The sequence below is a fragment of the Danio rerio genome, chromosome 5 (assembly GCF_049306965.1).
Source record: "Danio rerio strain Tuebingen ecotype United States chromosome 5, GRCz12tu, whole genome shotgun sequence".
Lineage (NCBI taxonomy): Eukaryota > Metazoa > Chordata > Actinopteri > Cypriniformes > Danionidae > Danio > Danio rerio.
In genome coordinates this window covers 76027501-76050829 of record NC_133180.1, presented here as the reverse complement: position 1 = coordinate 76050829, position 23329 = coordinate 76027501, and the positions used below count along the sequence as shown (strand labels likewise).

General features: G+C 35.7%; 1 protein-coding gene across 14 annotated transcripts in view; it reads right to left on the bottom strand.

Annotated features, from left to right (window-relative positions):
* rgs3a (regulator of G protein signaling 3a) overlaps positions 1 to 23329 on the bottom strand; it is a 205467-nt gene that overhangs the window by 140623 nt on the left and 41515 nt on the right.

The following is a 23329-nucleotide window of genomic DNA, read 5'->3' as shown; positions in this document are numbered from 1 at the left end:
AGCATGAATTAGCATGTTGTTAGCACGATTCTAGCATGAATAAGCATTTGACTAGCATGATTCGAGCATGAATTAGCATGTGACTAGCATGATTCTAGCATGAATTAGCATGTTGTTAGCATGATTCTAGCATGAATTAGCATGTTACTAGCATGATTCTAGCATGAATTAGCATGTTACTAGCATGATTCTAGCATGAATTAGCATGTTGTTAGCATGATTCTAACATGAATTAGCATGCTACTAGCATGATTCTAGCACGAATTAGCATGTTGTTAGCATGATTCTAGCATGAATTAGCATGTTACTAGCATGATTCTAGCATGAATTAGCATGTTGTTAGCATGATTCTAGCATGAATTAGTATGTTACTAGCATGATTCTAGCATGAATTAGCATGTTACTAGCATGATTCCAGCATGAATTAGCATGTTGTTAGCACGATTCTAGCATGAATAAGCATTTGACTAGCATGATTCGAGCATGAATTAGCATGTGACTAGCATGATTCTAGCATGAATTAGCATGTTGTTAGCATGATTCTAGCATGAATTAGCATGTTACTAGCATGATTCTAGCATGAATTAGCATGTTACTAGCATGATTCTAGCATGAATTAGCATGTTGTTAGCATGATTCTAACATGAATTAGCATGCTACTAGCATGATTCTAGCACAAATTAGCATGTTGTTAGCATGATTCTAGCATGAATTAGCATGTTACTAGCATGATTCTAGCATGAATTAGCATGTTGTTAGCATGATTCTAGCATGAATTAGCATGTTGTTAGCATGATTCTAGTATGAATTAGCATGTGACTGGCATGATTCTAGCATGAATTAGCATGTGACTAGCATGATTCTAGCATGAATTAGCATGTAACTAGCATGATTCTAGCATGAATTAGCATGTTGTTAGCATGATGGATAGATAGATAGAGGTAGATAGATAGATAGATAGATAGATAGATAGATAGATAGATAGATAGATAGATAGATAGATAGATAGAAAGATAGAAAGATAGATAGATAGATAGAAAGATAGAAAGATAGATAGATAGATAGATAGAGGTAGATAGATAGATAGATAGATAGATAGATAGATAGATAGATAGATAGATAGATAGATAGATAGATAGATAGATAGATAGATAAAGGTAGATAGATAGATAGATAGATAGATAGATAGATAGATAGATAGATAGATAGATAGATAGATAGATAGATAGATAGATAGATGGTGTGTGAGCATGAGTCAAACAAGCCAACCCCCGCCTCTCTATGATGTTCTGATGCTGAGATATAGCTGCTGTTATATCGTTGCTAGGTGAGTCTGTTTTGTTGCTATGGAGTTGATTGACAGCTTAGACTGATGATGTATCAAAGCTTCTTGCCAGTATGAACAGTTAAAAACAACCCCCATGTCTCTATCATAATGCAGCATGACAATATCAGTCTGAACCTCTTTAATGGCAGTCTATGGGACAGTTGCTAGGGTGCAGTATCTGGTTGTTAGGGTGTTGCTAGAAAGTTAAAAGGCCATCAGTGATTGGCTGCTGGCTAGACTGAGTTAAATGAGCTCAGCCATTAGTCTGTAGGACAGTCTGATGCAGAGTTATGAGCTCACAAAGTTTGATCCAATGTAAAGTCAATGAGAGTCTTTTGCAATTGAAGTCTATGGGGCGGTTTCTAGGGTCCAAAAGTGGTTGCTAAGGCGTGGCCAGAAAGTTTAAAGGTGATCAGTCATTGGCAGTTTGATAGTCTGAGTTAAATGAGCCCAGTTAGAAGTCTGTGTGACATTCTGATGCGGAGTTATGAGGTCACAAAGTTTGATCCAATGTTACGTCTATGGGATTTTTCCGACGGTCCCGGGACGTTTTTCGGAAAACCGAAAGTCGGATCAGTCGGAAAGGATATAGCAACTCGAGTCAGAATAGTTCGGAGGTCTGACCTGAGTTTGATGGTCATAGCTTGAATGGCCTAGGAGGAGATAGAGTTTAATTTTTAGTCTCAGAAGAAGAATAATATAGAAAAATAAAAATAACTAGATTCTTAAAGTTTGAGAACAAACTTTGAGGCTGGCTTGTGAAAGCCTGACGGTAATAGTTTATTTAGTTTAAACAGTTTTAAAAAATTATGAAAAGATAGATAGATAGATAGATAGATAGATAGATAGATAGATAGATAGATAGATAGATAGATAGATAGATAGAAAGATAGATAGATAGATAAGCATGTTATTAGCATGATTCTAGCATGAATTAGCATGTTGTTAGCATGATTTTAGCATGAAATAGCATATTGTTAGCATGATTCTATTATGAATTAGCATGTTGCTATTATGATTCTAGCATGAATTAGCATGTTGTTAGCATGAATTAGCATGTTACTAGCATGATTCTAGCATGAATTAGCATGTTGTTAGCATAAATTAGCATGTTACTAGCATGATTCTAGCATGAATTAACATGTTGTTAGCATGATTCTAGCATGAATTAGCATGTGACTAGCATGAATCTAGCATAAATTAACAAGTAACTAGCATGAATTAGCATGTTACTAGCACAATTCTAGCATGAATTAGCATGTTACTAGCATGATTCTAGCATGAATTAGCATGTTGTTAGCATGATTCTAGCATGAATTAGCATGTTACTAGCATGATTTTAGTATGAATTAGCATGTTACTAGCATGATTCTAGCATTAATTAGCATGATTCCAGCATGAATTAGCATGTTGTTAGCATGATTCTAGCATGATTTAGCATGTTACTAGCATGATTTTAGTATGAATTAGCATGTTACTAGCATGATTCTAGCATGAATTAGCATGTTACTAGCATGATTCTAGCATGAATTAGCATGTTGTTAGCATGATTTTAGCATGAATTGGCATGTTACTAGCATGACTCTAGCATGAATTAGCATGTTGTTAGCATGATTCTAGCATGAATTAGCATGTTACTAGCATGATTCTAGCATGAATTAGCATGTTGTTAGCATGAATTAGCATGTGACTAGCATGATTCTAGCATAAATTAGCATGTTGTTAGCATGATTCTAGTATAAATTAGCATGTGACTAGCATGATTCTAGCATGAATTAGCATGTGACTAGCATGATTCTAGCATGAATTAGCATGTAACTAACATGTTTCTAGCATGAATTAGCATATTGTTAGCATGATGGATAAATGGATAGATAGATAGATAGATAGATAGATAGATAGATAGATAGATAGATAGATAGATAGATAGATAGATAGATAGATAGATAGATAGATAGATAGATTGAGAGAGAGAGAGAGACAGACAGACAGACAGACAGACAGACAGACAGACAGATAGACAGATAGATAGATAGATAGATAGATAGATAGATAGATAGATAGATAGATAGATAGATAGATAGATTGATGGTGTGCGAGCATGAGTCAAACAAGCCAACCCCCGCCTCTCTACGATGTTCTGATGCTGAGATATAGCTGGTGCCATATCGTTGCTAGGTTAGTCTGTTTTGTTGCTATGGAGTTGATTGACAGCTTAGACTGATGATGTATCAAAGCTTCTTGCCAGTATGAACAGTTAAAAACAACCCCCATGTCTCTATAACACTGCAGCATGACAATATCAGTCTGAACCTCTTTAATGGCAGTCTATGGGACAGTTGCTAGGGAGCAGTATCTGGTTGTTAGGGTGTGGCTAGAAAGTTAAAAGGCCATCAGTGATTGGCTGCTGGCTAGACTGAGTTAAATGAGCTCAGCCATTGGTCTGTAGGACAGTCTGATGCAGAGTTATGAGCTCACAAAGTTTGATCCAATGTAAAGTCAATGAGAGTCTTTTGCAATGGAAGTCTATGGGACGGTTTCTAGGGTCCAAAAGTGGTTGCTAGGGCGTGGCCAGAAAGTTTAAAGGTGATCAGTCATTGGCAGTTTGATAGTCTGAGTTAAATGAGCCCAGTTAGAAGTCTGTGTGACATTCTGATGAGGAGTTATGAGGTTACAAAGTTTGATCCAATGTTACGTCTATGGGATTTTTCCGACGGTCCCGGGACGTTTTTCGGAAAACCGAAAGTCGGATCAGTCGGAAAGGATATAGCAACTCGAGTCAGAATAGTTCGGAGGTCTGACCCGAGTTTGATGGTCATAGCTTGAAAGGTCTAGGTGGAGATAGAGTTTAATTTTTAGTCTCAGAAGAAGAATAATAATATTAATAAAAATAATAATAAGTTTAATAGGATAACAGTAGTCTGGCTTGCTACACAAGCCAGCCTAATAATAATAAGTTTAATAGGATAACAGTAGTCTGGCTTGCTACACAAGCCAGCCTAATAACTAGATTCTTAAAGTTTGAGAACAAACTTTGAGGCTGGCTTGTGAAAGCCTGACGGTAATAGTTTATTTAGTTTAAACAGTTTTAAAAAGTATGAAAAGATAGATAGATAGATAGATAGATAGATAGATAGATAGATAGATAGATAGATAGATAGATAGATAGATAGATAGATAGATAGATAGATTAGCATGTTATTACCATGATTTTAACATGAATTAGCATGTTGTTAGCATGATTCTAGCATGAATTAGCATGTTACTAGCATGATTTTAGCATGAACCTAGCATGTTGTTAGCATGATTTTAGCATGAATTAGCATGTTACTAGCATGATTTTAGCAATAATTAGCATGTTGTTAGCATGATTTTAACATGAATTAGCATGTTGTTAGCACGATTCTAGCATGAATTAGCATGTTACTAGCATGATTCTAGCATGAATTAGCATGTTACTAGCATGATTTTAGCATGAATTAGCACAATTCTAGCATGAATTAGCATGTTGTTAGCATGATTCTAGCATGAATTAGCATGTTGTTAGCATGATTCTAGCATGATTTAGCATGTTACTAGCAAGATTCTAGCATGAATTAGCATGCTACTAGCATGATTCTAGCATAAATTAGCATGTTGTTAGCATGCTTCTAGCATGAATTAGCATGTTACTAGCATGATTCTAGCATGAATTAGCATGTTGTTAGCATGATTCTAACATGAATTAGCATGTTACTAGCATGATTCTAGCATGAATTAGCATGTTGTTAGCATGATTCTAGCATGAATTAGCATTTCACTAGCATGATTCTAGCATGAATTAGCATGTTGTTAGCATGATTCTAGCATGAATTAGCATGTTGTTAGCATGATTCTAGCATGAATTAACATGTTGTTAGCATGATTCTAGCATGAATTAGCATGTTACTAGCATGATTCTAGCATGAATTAGCATGTTGTTTGCATGATTCTAGCATGAATTAGCATGTTGCTAGCATGATTCTAGCATGAATTAGCATGTTACTAGCATGATTCTAGCATGAATTAGCATGTTGTTTGCATGATTCTAGCATGAATTAGAATGTTGCTAGCATGATTCTAGCATGAATTAGCATGTTACTAGCATGATTCTAGCATTAATTAGCATGTTGTTAGCACGATGCTAGCATGAATTAGCATGATACTAGTATGATTCTAGCATGAATTAGCATGTTACTAGCATGAATCTAGCATGAATTAGCATGTTGTTAGCATGATTTTAGCATGGATTAGCATGTTACTAGCATGATTTTAGCATAAATTAGCATGATTCTAGCATGAATTAGCATGTTGTTAGCATGATTCTAGCATGAATTAGCATGTGACTAGCATGAATCTAGCATGAATTAGCATGTTGTTAGCATGATAGATAGATAGATAGATAGATAGATAGATAGATAGATAGATAGATAGATAGATAGATAGATAGATAGATAGATAGATAGATAGATAGATAGATAGATAGATAGATAGATAGATAGATAGATAGATAGATTAAAACAGTAGGTAGATAGATAGATAGATAGATAGATAGATAGATAGATAGATAGATAGATAGATAGATAGATAGATAGATAGATAGATAGATAGATAGATAGATAGATAGATAGATAGATAGATAGACAAATAAATGGTATGCTAGCATGGGTCAAACAAGCCAACCCCCGCTTCTCTACGATGTTCTGATGCTGAGATATAGCTGCTGTTATATCGTTGCTAGGTTAGTCTGTTTTGTTGCTATGGAGTTGATTGACAGCTTAGACTGATGATGTATCAAAGCTTCTTGCCAGTATGAACAGTTAAAAACAACCCCCAAGTCTCTATCACACTGCAGCATGACAATATCAGTCTGAACGTCTTTAATGGCAGTCTATGGGACAGTTGCTAGGGTGCAGTATCTGGTTGTTAGGGTGTGGCTAGAAAGTTAAAAGGCCATCAGTAATTGGCTGCTGGCTAGACTGAGTTAAATGAGCTCAGCCATTGGTCTGTAGGACAGTCTGATGCAGAGTTATGAGCTCACAAAGTTTGATCCCATGTAAAGTCAATGAGAGTCTTTTGCAATGGAAGTCTATGGGACGGTTTCTAGGGTCCAAAAGTGGTTGCTAGGGCGTGGCCAGAAAGTTTAAAGGTGATCAGTCATTGGCAGTTTGATAGTCTGAGTTAAATGAGCCCAGTTAGAAGTCTGTGTGACATTCTGATGCGGAGTTATGAGGTCACAAAGTTTGATCCAATGTTACGTCTATGGGATTTTTCCGACGGTCCCGGGACGTTTTTCGGGAAACCGAAAGTCGGATCAGTCGGAAAGGATATAGCAACTCGAGTCAGAATAGTTCGGAGGTCTGACCCGAGTTTGATAGTCATAGCTTGAATGGTCTAGTAGGAGATAGAGTTTAATTTTTAGTCTCAGAAGAAGAATAATAATATTAACTAGATTCTTAAAGTTTGAGAACAAACTTTGAGGCTGGCTTGTGAAAGCCTGACGGTAATAGTTTATTTAGTTTAAACAGTTTTTAAAAGTATGAAAAGATAGATAGATAGATAGATAGATAGATAGATAGATAGATAGATAGATAGATAGATAGATAGATAGATAGATAGATAGATTAGCATGGTATTAGCATGATTCTAACGTGAAATAGCATGTTGTTAGCATGATTCTAGCATGAATTAGCATGTTACTAGCATGATTTTAGCATGAATTAGCATGTTGTTAGCATGATTCTAGCATGAATTAGCATGTTGTTAGCATGATTCTAGCATGATTTAGCATGTTGTTAGCATGATTCTAGCATGATTTAGCATGTTGTTAGCACGATTCTAGCATGAATTAGCATGTTACTAGCATGATTCTAGCATGAATTAGCATGTTGTTAGCATAATTCTAGCATGAATTAGCATGTTACTAGCATGATTCTAGCATGAATTAGCATGTTACCAGCACGATTCTAGCATGAATTAGCATGTAACTAGCATGATTTTAAAATGAATTAGCATGTTGCTAGCATGATTTTAGCATGAATTAGCACAATTCTTGCATGAATTAGCATGTTGTTAGCACGATTCTAGCATGAATTAGCATTTGACTAGCATGATTCTAGCATGAATTAGCATGTGACTAGCATGATTCTAGCATGAATTAGCATGTTGTTAACATGATTCTAGCATGAATTAGCATGTTACTAGCATGATTCTAGCATGAATTAGCATGTTATTAGCATGATTCTAACATGAATTAGCATGCTACTAGCATGATTCTAGCACAAATTAGCATGTTGTTAGCATGATTCTAACATGAATTAGCATGTTACTAGCATGATTCTAGCATGAATTAGCATGTTGTTAGCATGATTCTAGCATGAATTAGCATGTGACTAGCATGATTCTAGCATGAATTAGCATGTTGTTAGCATGATTCTAGTATGAATTAGCATGTGACTGGCATGATTCTAGCATGAATTAGCATGTGACTAGCATGATTCTAGCATGAATTAGCATGTGACTAGCATGATTCTAGCATGAATTAGCATGTGACTAGCATGATTCTAGCATGAATTAGCATGTGACTAGCATGATTCTAGCATGAATTAGCATGTGACTAGCATGATTCTAGCATGAATTAGCATTTAACTAGCATGATTCTAGCATGAATTAGCATGCTGTTAGCATGATGTATAGATAGAGGTAGATAGATAGATAGATAGATAGAGGTAGGTAGGTAGATAGATAGAGGTACGTAGATAGATAGATAGATAGATAGATAGATAGATAGATAGATAGATAGATAGATAGATAGATAGATAGATAGATAGATAGATAGAGGTAGGTAGGTAGATAGATAGAGGTACGTAGATAGATAGATAGATAGATAGATAGATAGATAGATAGATAGATAGATAGATAGATAGATAGATAGATAGATAGATAGATAGATAGATAGATAGATAGATAGAGGTAGGTAGGTAGATAGATAGATAGTTAGAGATAGATAGATAGATAGATAGATAGATAGATAGATAGATAGATAGATAGATAGATAGATAGATAGATAGATAGATAGATAGATAGTTAGAGATAGATAGATAGATAGATAGATAGATAGATAGATAGATAGATAGATAGATAGATAGAAGGTGTGCGAGCCTGATTCAAACAAGCCAACCCCCGCCTCTCTACGATGTTCTGATGCTGAGATATAGCTGCTATAATATCGTTGCTAGGTTAGTCTGTTTTGTTGCTATGGAGTTGATTGACAGCTTAGACTGATGATGTATCAAAGCTTCTTGCCAGTATGAACAGTTAAAAACAACCCCCATGTCTCTATCACACTGCAGCATGACAATATCAGTCTGAACCTCTTTAATGGCAGTCTATGGGACAGTTGCTAGGGTGCAGTATCTGGTTGTTAGGGTGTGGCTAGAAAGTTAAAAGGCCATCAGTGATTGGCTGCTGGCTAGACTGAGTTAAATGAGATCAATCATTAGTCTGTAGGACAGTCTGATGCAGAGTTATGAGCTCACAAAGTTTGATCCTATGTTAAGTCAATGAGAGTCTTTTGCAATGGAAGTCTATGGGACGGTTTCTAGGGTCCAAAAGTGGTTGCTAGGGCGTGGCCAGAAAGTTTAAAGGTGATCAGTCATTGGCAGTTTGATAGTCTGAGTCAAATGAGCCCAGTTAGAAGTCTGTGTGACATTCTGATGCGGAGTTATGAGGTCACAAAGTTTGACCCAATGTTACGTCTATGGGATTTTTCCGACGGTCCCGGGACGTTTTTCGGGAAACCGAAAGTCGGATCAGTCGGAAAGGATATAGCAACTCGAGTTAGAATAGTTCGGAGGTCTGACCCGAGTTTGATGGTCATAGCTTGAAAGGTCTAGGTGGAGATAGAGTTTAATTTTTAGTCTCAGAAGAAGAATAATAATATTAATAATAAAAATAATAATAAGTTTAATAGGATAACAGTAGTCTGGCTTGCTACACAAGCCAGCCTAATAAAAATAATAATAAGTTTAATAGGATAACAGTAGTCTGGCTTGCTACACAAGCCAGCCTAATAATAAGTTTAATAGGATAACAGTAGTCTGGCTTGCTACACAAGCCAGCCTAATAATGAGGCGGCATGGTGGCTCAGTGGTTAGCACTAAATTGCCCATAGTGTATGAGTGTGTGTGAATGTAAGAGTGTATGGGTGTTTCCCAGTACTGGGTTGCAGCTAGAAGGGCATCGACTTCATAAAACAATGGTCACCAAACTTGTTCCTGGAGTGCCGGTGTCCTGCAGACTTTATCTCCAACCCTAATCAAACACACCTGAACAAGCTAATCAAGGTCTTACTAGGTATACTTGAAACACCCAGGCAGGTGTGTTGAGGCAAGCTGGAGCTAAACCCTGCAGGGACACCGGCCCTCCAGGACAGAGATCGATGACCCCTGCCATAAAACATATGGAATAGTTGGCGGTGCATTCTGCTGTGGCGACCCTTGATAAATAAGAAAAGAAATGCATTTAGTTTTGCATTAGCTGGGTTCATTTTGACCTGCAATAAGGAGCTCAATGCTGTTTCTAAATCATGTTGCGCTGTGTCTGTTAGATCACAGATCGTATTCGCAATATTGGAGTAGAGAGGGTTATTACCTGCTCTTCACACACAAAATAGGCCTACCTGAAATTATAAACTAGAAAAGGCTCAATAATATATTGGACAGATCATCAACTCACTGATTTCTCCCCTTTGTGCTGAAGTTTTGGAAGTGTCCGCAGATACTGGAGGGCTGCGCGCTGTCTCATGAATGCATCAATCGCTTCATTCATGCACCGGTTGCTCTCCGTAAAATTATTCTCACAATGAGTTTCTGTTCTCTCATCCTTGCAACCGAGTTTATTCCTCCGAGGTGAATACTTTCAGTGCTGTGAATAGTTTGTAAATTCTGGGTCTTTGTGGTCAAAGTAGTTGATTAAATTAATAAAAGTAAAAATGAAGGGCGCAATACGGATTGTCATTAACCGAAAACAATTTAGCCTAATATAGGCTACTCTGAAACTGTAAATATTTCACTGTTATTTTATTTATATTAATATTTTATTTAACAGACCGTCTTTTGGTATGGGATACAAATTATACCAAATGAAATGTGTTCCAAAAAGATTATTATTTCTCAGACAAATTTATATTTTATATTATAAATTGATATTTTTTCAGACAAAAAAAGATGAACAATGGATGGTTCGGATGGTTTGCTTTACTTCATGGAAAATAAGGATTTAATTAACGCTCCACTGTAATTGTTGTTTCACAAACAAGTCATATATTTGCTACGTTTAATAAAAGTCATAATTTTGGGCTGGTTCGAGCCACGGATGGGTCAGTTGGCATTTGTGTGTGGAGTTAGCATGTTCTTCCCATGTTGGCGTGGGTTTCCTCAGGGTGCTCTGGATTGCCCCACAAGTCCAAAGACATGCGCTATAGGGGAATTGGGTAAGCTAAATTGTCTGTAGTTTCCCAGTGATGGGTTATATGCTGTATAAGTTGGCGGTTCATTCCGCTGTGGCAACCCGAGATTAATAAAGAGACTAAGCCGAAAAGAAAATGAATGAATCATGTTTTGAGCATCTGATTTTTCCTCAGTGCTGATGTGCTTTCAGTTTCTCAGTCTCACTCATGGCAAAATTTGGCTGGGGAGTGTTTAATAAGTAAAACTGGCCTCAGACAGTTTAGTTTAGTCTGCATCAATCCTGCAGGAAAACATCAAGCTAAGCTAAAAGACTGGTTATTTTACTAGCAATGAGAGTCAATAGTGGTAGTCTTATTACAGATTTCAAAGAAAAATATTCGTAATAAAAAGGACACATAAGCTGGACCACAACAGATCATATCAATTTCATAATGAATGCTCAAATAATGTAGCCTAGTTTACAGCAAGCATCATGTTTTTAGGTAGATTGTGTGTCTGTCATATACAAAAAAAAATGTCACAGTATCGAGATAAGTTGATACTCAGAATTTTGGTATTGAGAATTAATTGGTTTAAAAAAAATGGTATCAGTACATCCATAATTATTTATTTATTTATTTACCATTATTTATTTACCATTATTTATTTATTTATTTACCATTATTATTTATTTATTTTTATTTATTTATTTATTGTAATTGTTATTTTTATTATTATTAATTTATTATTATTATTATTATTACTATTATTATTATTATATGACAAATGTTAATAATAATAAATAACAATATTAATTTTTAAATAGCACCAAATAATGTAGCCTAGTTTACAGCAAGCATCATGTTTTTAGGTAGATTGTGTGTCTGTCATATACAAAAAAAAAAAAAAAATGTCACAGTATCGAGATAAGTTGATACTCAGAATTTCGGTATTGAGATTGAATTGGTTTTTAAAAAATGGTATCAGTACATCCATATTTATTTATCTATCTATCTATCTATCTATCTATCTATCTATCTATCTATCTATCTATCTATCTATCTATCTGTCTGTCTGTCTGTCTGTCTGTCTGTCTGTCTGTCTGTCTGTCTGTCTCTCTATTTATTTATTTATTTATTTACCATTATTATTTATTTACCATTATTATTTATTTATTTAATTATTTAATTAATTAATTAATTTACCATTATTATTTATTTTATTTATTTATTTATTTATTTATTTATTTTTATTTATTTATTTATTTATTTATTGTAATTGTTATTTTTATAATTTTTTTATTATTATTATTACTATTATTATTATATGACAAATGTTAATAATAATAAATAACAATATAAATGTTTAAATAGCACCTTTAAAATTGATATTTAAAGCGCTTCCCAATAAAATATACAAGGATAACAGCAAATATAGTTATCCAGAGGTTATACGATTGTATACGATGTATTTTCCCCCCTCCTCAAGTAAAAGCTCCATATTTTCACTAATACACTATATGAGTATCAAAATGTATTAAAAACATGACGCATTAAATATACTCTAAAGACCGACTGGCTTATTCCATATGTCAGGCAATATAAGGTTAATCCCAGATCATGCATCACAGGTCATCACAGGAAGTTTTGAGATATTTATGCCTCCTTGTCAGACAGAAAAGAAACTAATTCAAAGCTGCTTGGAGGAGGCCGCTCTGTTATTGCGTGAAGAATGATGAAACGCGGTGGCTTCTCAGCCCAGCGCCCAAATCAATACAAGTCTTTCTCTTCCATCCATCATTTCAACTTAATAAAGCGGCCCGAGACCATCGCTCCCAATAAAGCAGCTTATATAGGATGATGTCATCTTCCAGAGGCATTACAGAGTCATATTGAAGAAGCGGAGGAAAATTCTGCATCATTATCTCTCAGGCCCAGCATTATACGAACGCTGTTCTTTTCTTTATTTTCACAATATTAGGAAGCATCTGCATACACTATAACAAAATGCTGGGTTCCACACAATTCCTTCATGTTAGCCCAACACAAATGGGTGACGTAACTTAATATTTTTTGCAAATTGAAGTGGATTGAACACTGGCCGAAACAGCTTAACGTGCTGCAATTTAAGAAAACGACAAGCAATTATATAAAAAAAAAAACACTAGCAAATTAAGAAAAGATGAAACCCAGAATGCTTCACTAGCGAGAAAACAGTTAAACAAAGCATCTGCAGCACAAGGATAAAGAATGAGCCTCCTCCATTCAGCCTCTTTGCTTTCTCTTGCTCTTTCTCTCTTACGTGAATAAGAAAACAGTCGGAACTCACTTAGCCTATATATTTCATTTCATTTGTTAAGCACAAAAATTTGTTTAAAACTATTCCTAAATTCAGTATTAATTTACAGCAAACGACTAAATAAACAATAACAAAGTGTGGACAAAAAGTTATATCCAAACACGTGTCCTGTACCCCATAAGGTCCAAAACCTGACAGGTGGACAAATCTAAACTTCTTCTAATTCAAACAAATATAAATATGCAGATAATAAATATTATTGCTAATAGTAATAATAACAATAACATTACACTAATACTGTGCAGATTATCATATATAAACTGAAAAAAACGAGACGCACAACTGACGCGCTCTGCGCTGGACTTTAGACATGCTTTTAGCTGGTCTGTTGCACATTTTAGTTCCTCAAAATAGTAATGCACCAACAATGCGCCTTAACACACCTCCTTTCTAGACAGAAACACCCATGAGTCCAGAAAGTGGCGCAAATTAATTTGTTATTTAAACAACGTAACGCAAAGCGTTAATTACCCTTAAATTGGTCTGAAAATAGCAACACGTCGTGGCAAACACGTCTTGCACCTTATTGTGCTGGGTGTCTGATAGGGCATCTACATTTATTCTTTCACGTCGGGGCGCCATACCAAAATTCATCCCTCCATGGCTACATCACAGCTACTTATTCAAAACATTCAGTCGTTATTTTTTGAATAGCGGGTTATAAATTGCACCAAAATGTATCAAAAGCTAAGTGAATTGTTACAGCGCAAACTTTTCTGTAATCGTAGTAGTGTTGTGCGTTATTTGTTTAACCCATATCAGCCTTTAAAGGCATACCTGCCAACACGTGCCACAAAGTATATAGCCACGGTGTCAATTTCAATACTGTTATACCATCATAAAAGACAAGGCACTTAAATAGGAGACAATTTATAAGTAATAAATATTATTTATTTAATGCCTACAAATGCGTATCCATGATTGTCATCACGGGACAGTGCGGAGGAGAGAGAGTTGAGGTAAGATGGCGAGTCTCGCACCATGTGACCTGCAGTTTGGCAGTATTTCCGAATCGAACGAAAAGGGAGACGTGGTAAATCAGAACTAGAGGTCTGCATTACCACTGCTGTACCGTGGGACCCGGCCAGATTTCTTGCGGTGCGGGAATACATTTCCAAATAAAGCTAGGGAGCGGTCGGTAACTCTGGTGTAATTTGAAAGGGAGCGGGTGCGCGGTCTAACGATAGCGCTCCAGAGCGAGCGAGCACACACTGTTTATTTGGGTGTATATGTATCTGTGTGTGTGTGTATGAGAGAGAGAGAGAGAGAGAGAGAGAGAGCGTATTGCTGTGCATCGCTTGGTGCTGTCTCTGTGTGTGTGTGTGTGTGTGTGTGTGTGTGTGTGTGTGTGTGTGTGTGTGTGTGTGTGTGTGTGTGTGTGTGTGTGTGTGTGTGTGTGTGTGTGTGTGTGTGAATAAAAGAGCATCTCGCGCAGATCTCTAATACAAACAAGACAAGCAGGTAACCGCGAACCTAATGTTGCATGAACGGTATTCAGTTTCTGAATGGTTTAGGCACAAGCCAACAGTTTGGTGACACTGTCTGAACCTCACATTGTAATTTTTTTTATTATGTATGGTAATACCAGATACCGAGGTAAAATAGGGAGGAAGCTTGACGGTATCAAAATTTGGATACCGCACAAGCCTACTGTAGGGCCCTTGATGTTTCAGTTGAAATAACATTAAATATCAAATATAAAAAATGCATATTTCAAAACACTTTAAGGGATCTTCAAGTACAATAATAAAGTATCAGAACACTCTTTTTTAGCATCCAATCAATCCAACACACAGCCTGCTTCAAGACAGAATAGGCCTACAATGCTTCAGTTTCAGAAACCTGCATAATTTCCACAAAAAAAAAAAAAAGCTTTTGCGCAATTTTCTTGATTTCGCTTTAAATTCTGGGATCACTCCAATCCTGTTTGATGGACACTTTTAATAAAATGGTCCCACTAAATAAGTCTTGCGAAAGAGGATTTCAAAAAGTCATCCAACATTCAACTATTCCACTGAGATGACAAAAGATTAGCAAATTCACATAGCCTCCACCGCCGAACAGAGTAACTGGGGACATCCTATCCCAGAAAACGTGTTCCTGGACGCCCATCAGCCAGATCCTCAGCGCAGATACGGGCTGCATCTGGCAACCTCAGGGACCGAGAGACTTCTGTTCAACATTTCCCAGCTGCTGCGGCTGCTGCTGGTCTCTTCATCTGGTGCATCACCATCAATGGTGTTCAGCATGAGGACGCAAGTTGGGTTTCTTACGTTGCTTTTTAAAGGACGCACTATGTAGAATTGATATGGCGGCGCGGTGGCTCAGTGGTTAACACTGTCGCCTCATAGCAATAAGGTCAATGGTTCGAGTCCCGGCTGGGCCACATTGCATTTCTGTCTGAAGTTTGCCTGTTCTCCCCATTTTGGTGTGGGTTTCCTCCACAGTCACAACACATGCGCTAAAGGTGAATTAAATAAATCTAAATTGGCCATAGTGTATGAATGTGTGTGTGAATGAGTGTGTATTGGTGTTTCCCAGCACTGGGCTGTGGCTAGAAAGACATTCGCTGTGTAAAACATAACATATGCTGGATAAGTTGGCGGTTAATTCTGTTATGGCGACCCCTGATGAATAAAAGCACTAAGCCGGATGGATGGATGGATGGATGGTGGGACGGACGGATGGATGGACGGATGGATGGATGGCCCCAAACATTTTATGAAGCCCAAATTGCTCTGGTTTGCCGTTTTGCAGCTCTCTAGCACTTGTTGGCTAATAAAAACCCACTGTTCTCGTTCACAACTGAACTTTGGTCTCTGCTGGGGGGCTATTGGATGAATCTGAAGCTGTTGGTCTCTGAGGTAGCCACTCTTTTAGAAACAAGGTCAATCATCATACAAGAGTATTTGAAAGTCACCTCTGTCGGAGATGAACCTATTTTAAAAGCAGTACTAACTTCCCTTTACAAATTAGGGTCACGCTTTATTTTAACGTACAATTAACAAACCATTAACTAAGACTTTTAGCTCAATCAACTACTAATGAACTTCCTAATAATAGTTATTAATGTAGTAGTTGGGTTTAGGTAATGAGTAGGATTAGGAAAGTAGAATAAGATCCTACTTTATAAGTGCTAATAAACAGTTAATATATTAATAATAAGCTAGTAGATAATAGCATAAATTTTTACTTAAACTCAAGTGTAACACAAATTAGTACAGTGATGGTGCTATAAAATAGCATTCATTTATATTGTTGCTATCAACCCCGGCACATCATGGATACATATCCCTGTCTACATTTCTGGAGAGCGCAAAATACGTCCCAGGAGCTACTTTTTTGCAGTTTTTGTTTTCACGAATCCACCAGAGGCCGCTGTGTACGTTTTTTTTAGATCTCAAATTCCTCTCACGAGAGCCATTCGTGCCTGCTGTTCGCGTAAATCCACCAGAAGCCACTGTTGACTGACTGACTGACCGACCAATACACGGTCACACCAAAACACATTATATATATATATATATATATATATATATATACAAACACATTATATATATATATATATATATATATATATATATATATATATATATACAAACACATTATATATATATATATATATATATATATATATATATATATATATATATATATATATATATATATATATATATATATATATATATATATATGTATATATAATTTTTTTTTTTTTTAAATAGCACAGGAAATGACATTTGGCAAGTTGTTGTTGTTTTTTTTGCAAAGTAATATATTTGTTCAATTTTGAGCTTCTTTAAAAAGTAACCAGGCTCTTCTCATTAAACATCTGTCGGTAAAAGGTAAAAGGCTGCAGTTCCAGCTGACTGAAAGTCTGGCCAAATAAACACTACAGTACTGAAACCTATCAGGGAAGCTGCCAGGAGATAATGAAGGAGCTTCAGGAATGTCAAGATGAAGAATCATGTTTTCTTCACATGGCTGAGCTATTTTGTAGGGTGCTGTAAAGTAAAATAAAATAAAATAAAATAAAAATCAATAAATAAATAAATAAAATTAAATAAAATAAATTTTAATAAATAAATAAATAAATGTATAAATTAAATTAAATTAAATTAAATTAAATTAAATTAAATTAAATTAAATTAAATTAAATTAAATTAAATTAAATTAAATAAATAAATAAATAAATAAATAAATAAAATAAAAAAATATATAAAAAAATAAAATGGTGGCGGTGGCGCAGGGGGCAGCACGATTGCCTCACAGCAAGAAGGATGCTGGTTCGAGCCTCGGCTGGGTCAGTTGGCATTTCTGTTGTACCCGTTTCCATGTTTGCATGTTCTCCCCGTTTTTGCATGGGTCTCCTTCAGGTGCTCCAGTTTCCACCACAAGTCCAAAGACTATACAGCATAAGTGAATCAGGCATGCTAAAAATGATTGTAGTGTGTGTGTGTGTGTGTGTGTGTGTGTGTGTGTGTGTGTGAAAAAGAGTGTATGGGTGTTTCCCAGTAATGGATTGCTGCTGAAAGGGTATCCTGTGTGTAAAACATATGCTGGATAAGTTGGCGGTCTATTCCACTTTAAATAATAATATTAAAAAAAAAAATTTAATTAAACATCAATTTAACAAAAATAAATCTCCCCACAGTTCAATGACATGTATGTAGTGTCAAGTCAACTGTATAAACATTTACTAAATTAATTTAAGTAAATAACATTTTTGGATGATTTTCTGATGTATGATACCAAGTCAACTTTCTGTATAATTTGGCCTAAGCATTTGGCTTAATAACCTGAGTGCCAGTCATCCAAAAAGTACCAACCATCATGCTTCAGAGATGCCTTACTGGCAAATATAAACCCTGCCAGTGTCAGTTTCCGAGTTGAAGATAGACATGAATTTCATACACATCTAGGCCACCAAAGAAATGTCTCAAAAGGAGAGCATTTTGAAATGGCTGAGTAAGAGCTCAGAGCTAATTAAAATCGAAAAAGCCGCAAAAAAAAAAAAAAATACAGGACGTTTGATCGATCTAGACCTCTTTCACAAGGAAGGGTGGCAAAAAATTGACAAATCCATCCATCTTTTCTCCAAACTGCGTATCCTATCGAGAGTAGAGGAGAAGCTGGAGTCGAATCTGTTGGCAGGGAAATTCATAGAGCAAGATGTGCTGAGTCAAAAAGACTATCTGCTGTAATAAAAGCAAGTTCTTGTTTTATAATTAATTTTTTCACTTTTAATTATCTTCATTAATTAAATTTTCTGTTACTTCTCTTAGGCTATATCTGGCACGATTCATCTAGCGTTCGTTTTTCATTCTCAAAACTTATTTAAAAAGTTGTATAGACATCCTACACTGTAGTGAATAATTTAAGTCATTAATTTGTCAAAACATTGAACCTACACTTACAGGAACATTTAGTTTTCAGAAATAGGCTTATTTCACTACTCCCATAGAGTTAAACAGTTGCGTTTTATTTTCTTTGCTGCTATTTTGGGATTTCCGCCTGGATTTTGCCTACCCAAATTTAAAAGCTTCCCAAATCCACATGCAGAAGTGTAAATGCAAAAATTTGGTATCAATTTAAAGAAAACCCTTTGAATTTTAATAAAACACTATTGAAAGGGTTTCAAATAACTGTATATGCTGTCTGTGTTATAATAAACACCTAAAAAAAGAGGCGCTTTTTGTATTTTTTTTTATAAACTCAGATTTGAAAGTGTACCTTCTCCACCATGGAAACACCGAGATTCATTCAGCAACTGTTTGATATGTGAATATAATTTAGTAAAAAGGATGCTAGAACCGTATGAGCACCGGCAAGAGCTTTCATTTCAGCTATAACTTGTACATGTGTCAAATGAAAAATATGAAAATGAACCAATGTTCAATACCCAGCTCGGGTATCCAAAATACTGTGTATTTAAGTGTAAATAACTTTAGTACAGTAGAATAAAAACCAAAGTGATGCATATGTGCATAAAATATAGATTCTACACTTTCAAACGAAACCACTTAAGGGGGTCTGGTGCAATGCTAGCCCTTTAAATCTTAAAGCGAAAGTCAATGACGTCAGTTTAACTAGTTAATCCATTCAGCCGATATTCGGGAGTACTTTTAGCTTAGCTTAGCATAGATCATTGAATCAGATTAGACCATTAGCATATCAAAAACGATCAAAGAGTTTCAATAACTGTTCTACTGAAAGCTTGACTCTTCTGTGGTTTATTAAAAATTTTCATTTAAATCGAAAAAACTATTGAAACTCTTTGCTAATGGTCTAATCCGATTCAATGATCTATGCTAAGCTAAGCTAAAAGTGCTCCCGGAGATCATCTGAATGGATTTTAAAATGATAAAACTCCACTGGGGCGAAGCAGTGGCGCAGTAGTGCTGTCGCCGCACAGCAAGAAGGTCGCTGGGTCGCTGGTTCGAGTCTCGGCTCAGTTGGCGTTTCTGTGTGGAGTTTGCATGTTCTCCCTGCGTTCGCGAGGGTTTCCTCCGGGTGCTCCGGTTTCCCCCACAGTCTAAAGACATGTGGTACGGGTAATTTGGTTAGGCGAAATTGACTGTAGTGTATGAGTGTGTGTGTGTGTGTGAGGATGTTTGCCAGAGATGGGTTGTGGCTGGAAGGGCATCCACTGCGTAAAAACTTGCTGGATAAGTTGGCGGTTCATTCCGCTGTGGTGACCCCGGATTAATAAAGGGACTAAGCCGACAAGAAAATGAATGAATGAATGAATGAACTCCACTGTTTAACTCTAGGAAGGCTATAAAAAGTGTAGTGTTCCTTTAATTCCCACCCTGCTTTACCCTGTATGCAGTAATTTATGTAATCTGGTTATTAGTCTTGTAAATTTCCTAAAACTACAAAAAACTTTTCAATCTCTTGGGATCAAACAGGGGCGAAGCACTTCTCAGAACAAGCAGAGCAGAACAGACTGCCAGAGTACTACAGATGGCAACCATAAACCTGGCAAATTTGCTGACAAGGAACATAGAATCCAATAACCACATACTTCCCTGAAAACACAGCCGAGGAAAAAAAACACGAAAGAAAAAGAGAGCGGCAGCTGTGATATATCAGTGCACTAAAGGCTGACTGAACTGTAAAAAGAAGCCCATGAGAATAGAGCTGTTTATCGAACTATGCTTGGATGTTGAGGGTATATTACAGGCTCAGAACGCGATGAATAATTGATGCCGTCAAACACTCGTCTTACAAGATTACATTTATGACCGGCCATTAGTGTTAAAGATTGCTGCTTTTACCACTGAGCGATTAGCGCCTCGTAATCTGCTACACTCACAAACTGCTTCATGTTGAGAATGAATGAGGAAAGCAAAAGCCAACAGAGTTATCCATCCATCCATATATCTATCTATCCATCTATCCATCTATCCATCTATCCATCCATCCATCCATCTATCTATCTATCTATCTATCTATCTATCTATCTATCTATCTATCTATCTATCTATCTATCTATCTATCTATCTATCTATCTATCTATCTATCTATCTATCTATCTATCTATCTATCTATCTATCTATCCATCCATCCATCCATCCATTTATCTATCTATCTATCTATCTATCTATCTATCTATCTATCTATCTATCTATCTATCTATCTATCTATCTATCTATCCTTCAAACCATCCATCCAACTATCCACATATTCTTCCATTCATGTAACTATTTATCCGTCCATCCATGCATTGTCTATCTGTCTATCCATTCATCCATCATCTATCTATCCGTCCATCCATGCATTGTCTATCTGTCTATCCATTCATCCATCCATGCTTCTATCTATCTATATATCCATCAGTCTATCCAACTATCAATCTACCCATCCATCCATCCATTCATCCATCTATCTATCTATATATCCATTCATCTATCCCTCTATATCTTTCTATCCATCCATCCATCCATTTATCTATATATCCATCCATCTATCTGTTCATCCTATCTATACATCTATCCATCCATCCATCCATCTGTCTGTCCAGTTATCCATCCATCCCTCTATTTGTCTATCTACACATCTATCCATCATCCATCTATCTATATATCCATCCATCTATCTGTCCACCCATCCATCCATCCATCCATCCATCAGTGCAATCTATTTATCCATCCATCCATCCATCCATCTATTCGTTCATCCATCTATTTATTCATCCATTCATCAATCCATCCATCCATCCATTCAACTCTATCCATCCATCTACCTATCTATATATCCATTCAACTATCCAACTATCTATCCATTCATCCATCCATCCATGTATCCATATATTTATCAATTTGTATATCCATCCATCTATCCTTTTTTCTATCTATATCTCCATCCATTCATCTGTCTATCCATCGATCAGTCCATCCATCTATCTATACATCCATCCATCCATCCATCCATCCATCCATCCATCCATCTAACCACCCATCCATCCATCCATCCATCCGTCCATCCATCTATAAATCCATCAATACATCTATCTATCCATCCATTCATCTATATATCCATCCATCTATCCATCCATATGTCCATCTATCCATATATCTGTCTATCCATCCGTCCATCCATCCATCCCTCTATTTATCTTTCGACACATCTATCCATCCATCCATTCATCAGTACAATCTATTCATCCATCCATCTATTTATCCATCCATATGTCCATCCATCTATCCATTCATCCATCCATCCGTTCTTCCATGCATCCATCTATTCATCCATCCACCTATCTATATATCTATTCACCTATCCAACTATCTATCCATCCATGCATCTATCCATGAATGCATCTATTTATCTATCCATGTATCCATCCATCCCTCTATCTATATATCTATCCATCCATCAGCCTATCCATCTATCCATCAGTCGATTCATCCATTTATCTATACATTCATTCATCTGTCCATCCATCCAACCACCCAACCACCCATCCACCCATCCATCTATATATCCATCCATATGTCCATCTATCCATATATCTGTCCATCCATCCGTCAATCCATCTATATATCCATACATCCATCAGTACAATCTATTCATCCATCCATCTATTCATCCATCCCTCCAAATGTCCATCTATCTATCAATCCTTCCATTCACCCATCTATTTAACTCACTTGTCTATAAACCTACATAGAACTCTCGGCTGATTATCTGCTCTGTATGTTTGAAAGAGCTGATCTTCTGTTACTCGACTCAATGTCATGCAAAGTAATGAAACAGAAGTCTCTGATTTCCAGACCCGCTGCTTCATTAATCTTGCTCTCCAGCTCGGTCTTGTTTAAATGTAGGTTAGGACTCCTAGGCCTGATGCTAAAATAACCTGACTGCATGCTAGCATATGCGTAGGGGGCTGTGATTGTGACCAGAGATGAGAGAAGCCCATCACATCCATTTATTACACTAATGCTTCTGGGCAAAGAGCAAAAGCACTGGAAGATTTTTAACCCTTAAATTGTTTTGCATCTCAATAACAGACACAATGCAAAATTTATATCTATTTTTAGGCTTTTTTTTCTTACTTTTTATCTGGTTAAAAAAGACAACAACATATATAACAAATGATTATTTATTTATTTATTCATTGATTTATTTATTTATTTATTTATTTATTTATTTATTTATTTATTTATTTATTTTAAAAACAGGACATAAAAGGCTTTTTTTTTTCAATTCTAAAAACAATATTAATATTTCCCGATTAAGTGAAATAAACTTAATTTTAATCAGAAAATGTTTTTTAAATATTATATATATTATATACTGGAATATTTTTAATCCTTAAATAATTTTGAATTACAAGTAATACAGAAACAATGCCAAAAAATTTACATTTTTTAATGCAAATAAATTTTAATTAACATTTTACTTAAAATAAATGAATAAAATAAATAAAATAAAATAAACTTAGAAATGAATATATAAAACTAATTGATTAATTTAATAATTAATGTAAATAAATAAATTAATAAATTAATTAAATTAATTAGTTAAATAAATAACTAAATAAATAACTAAACAAACAAATAAATAAATAAATCCTAAATCTTTCTTAAATTCAAAAATACCAAGGACATGACATTTGGTTTTCCAATAAAAATATAGAATGTCAAAATAATTTACTACTATTTAATGTAAA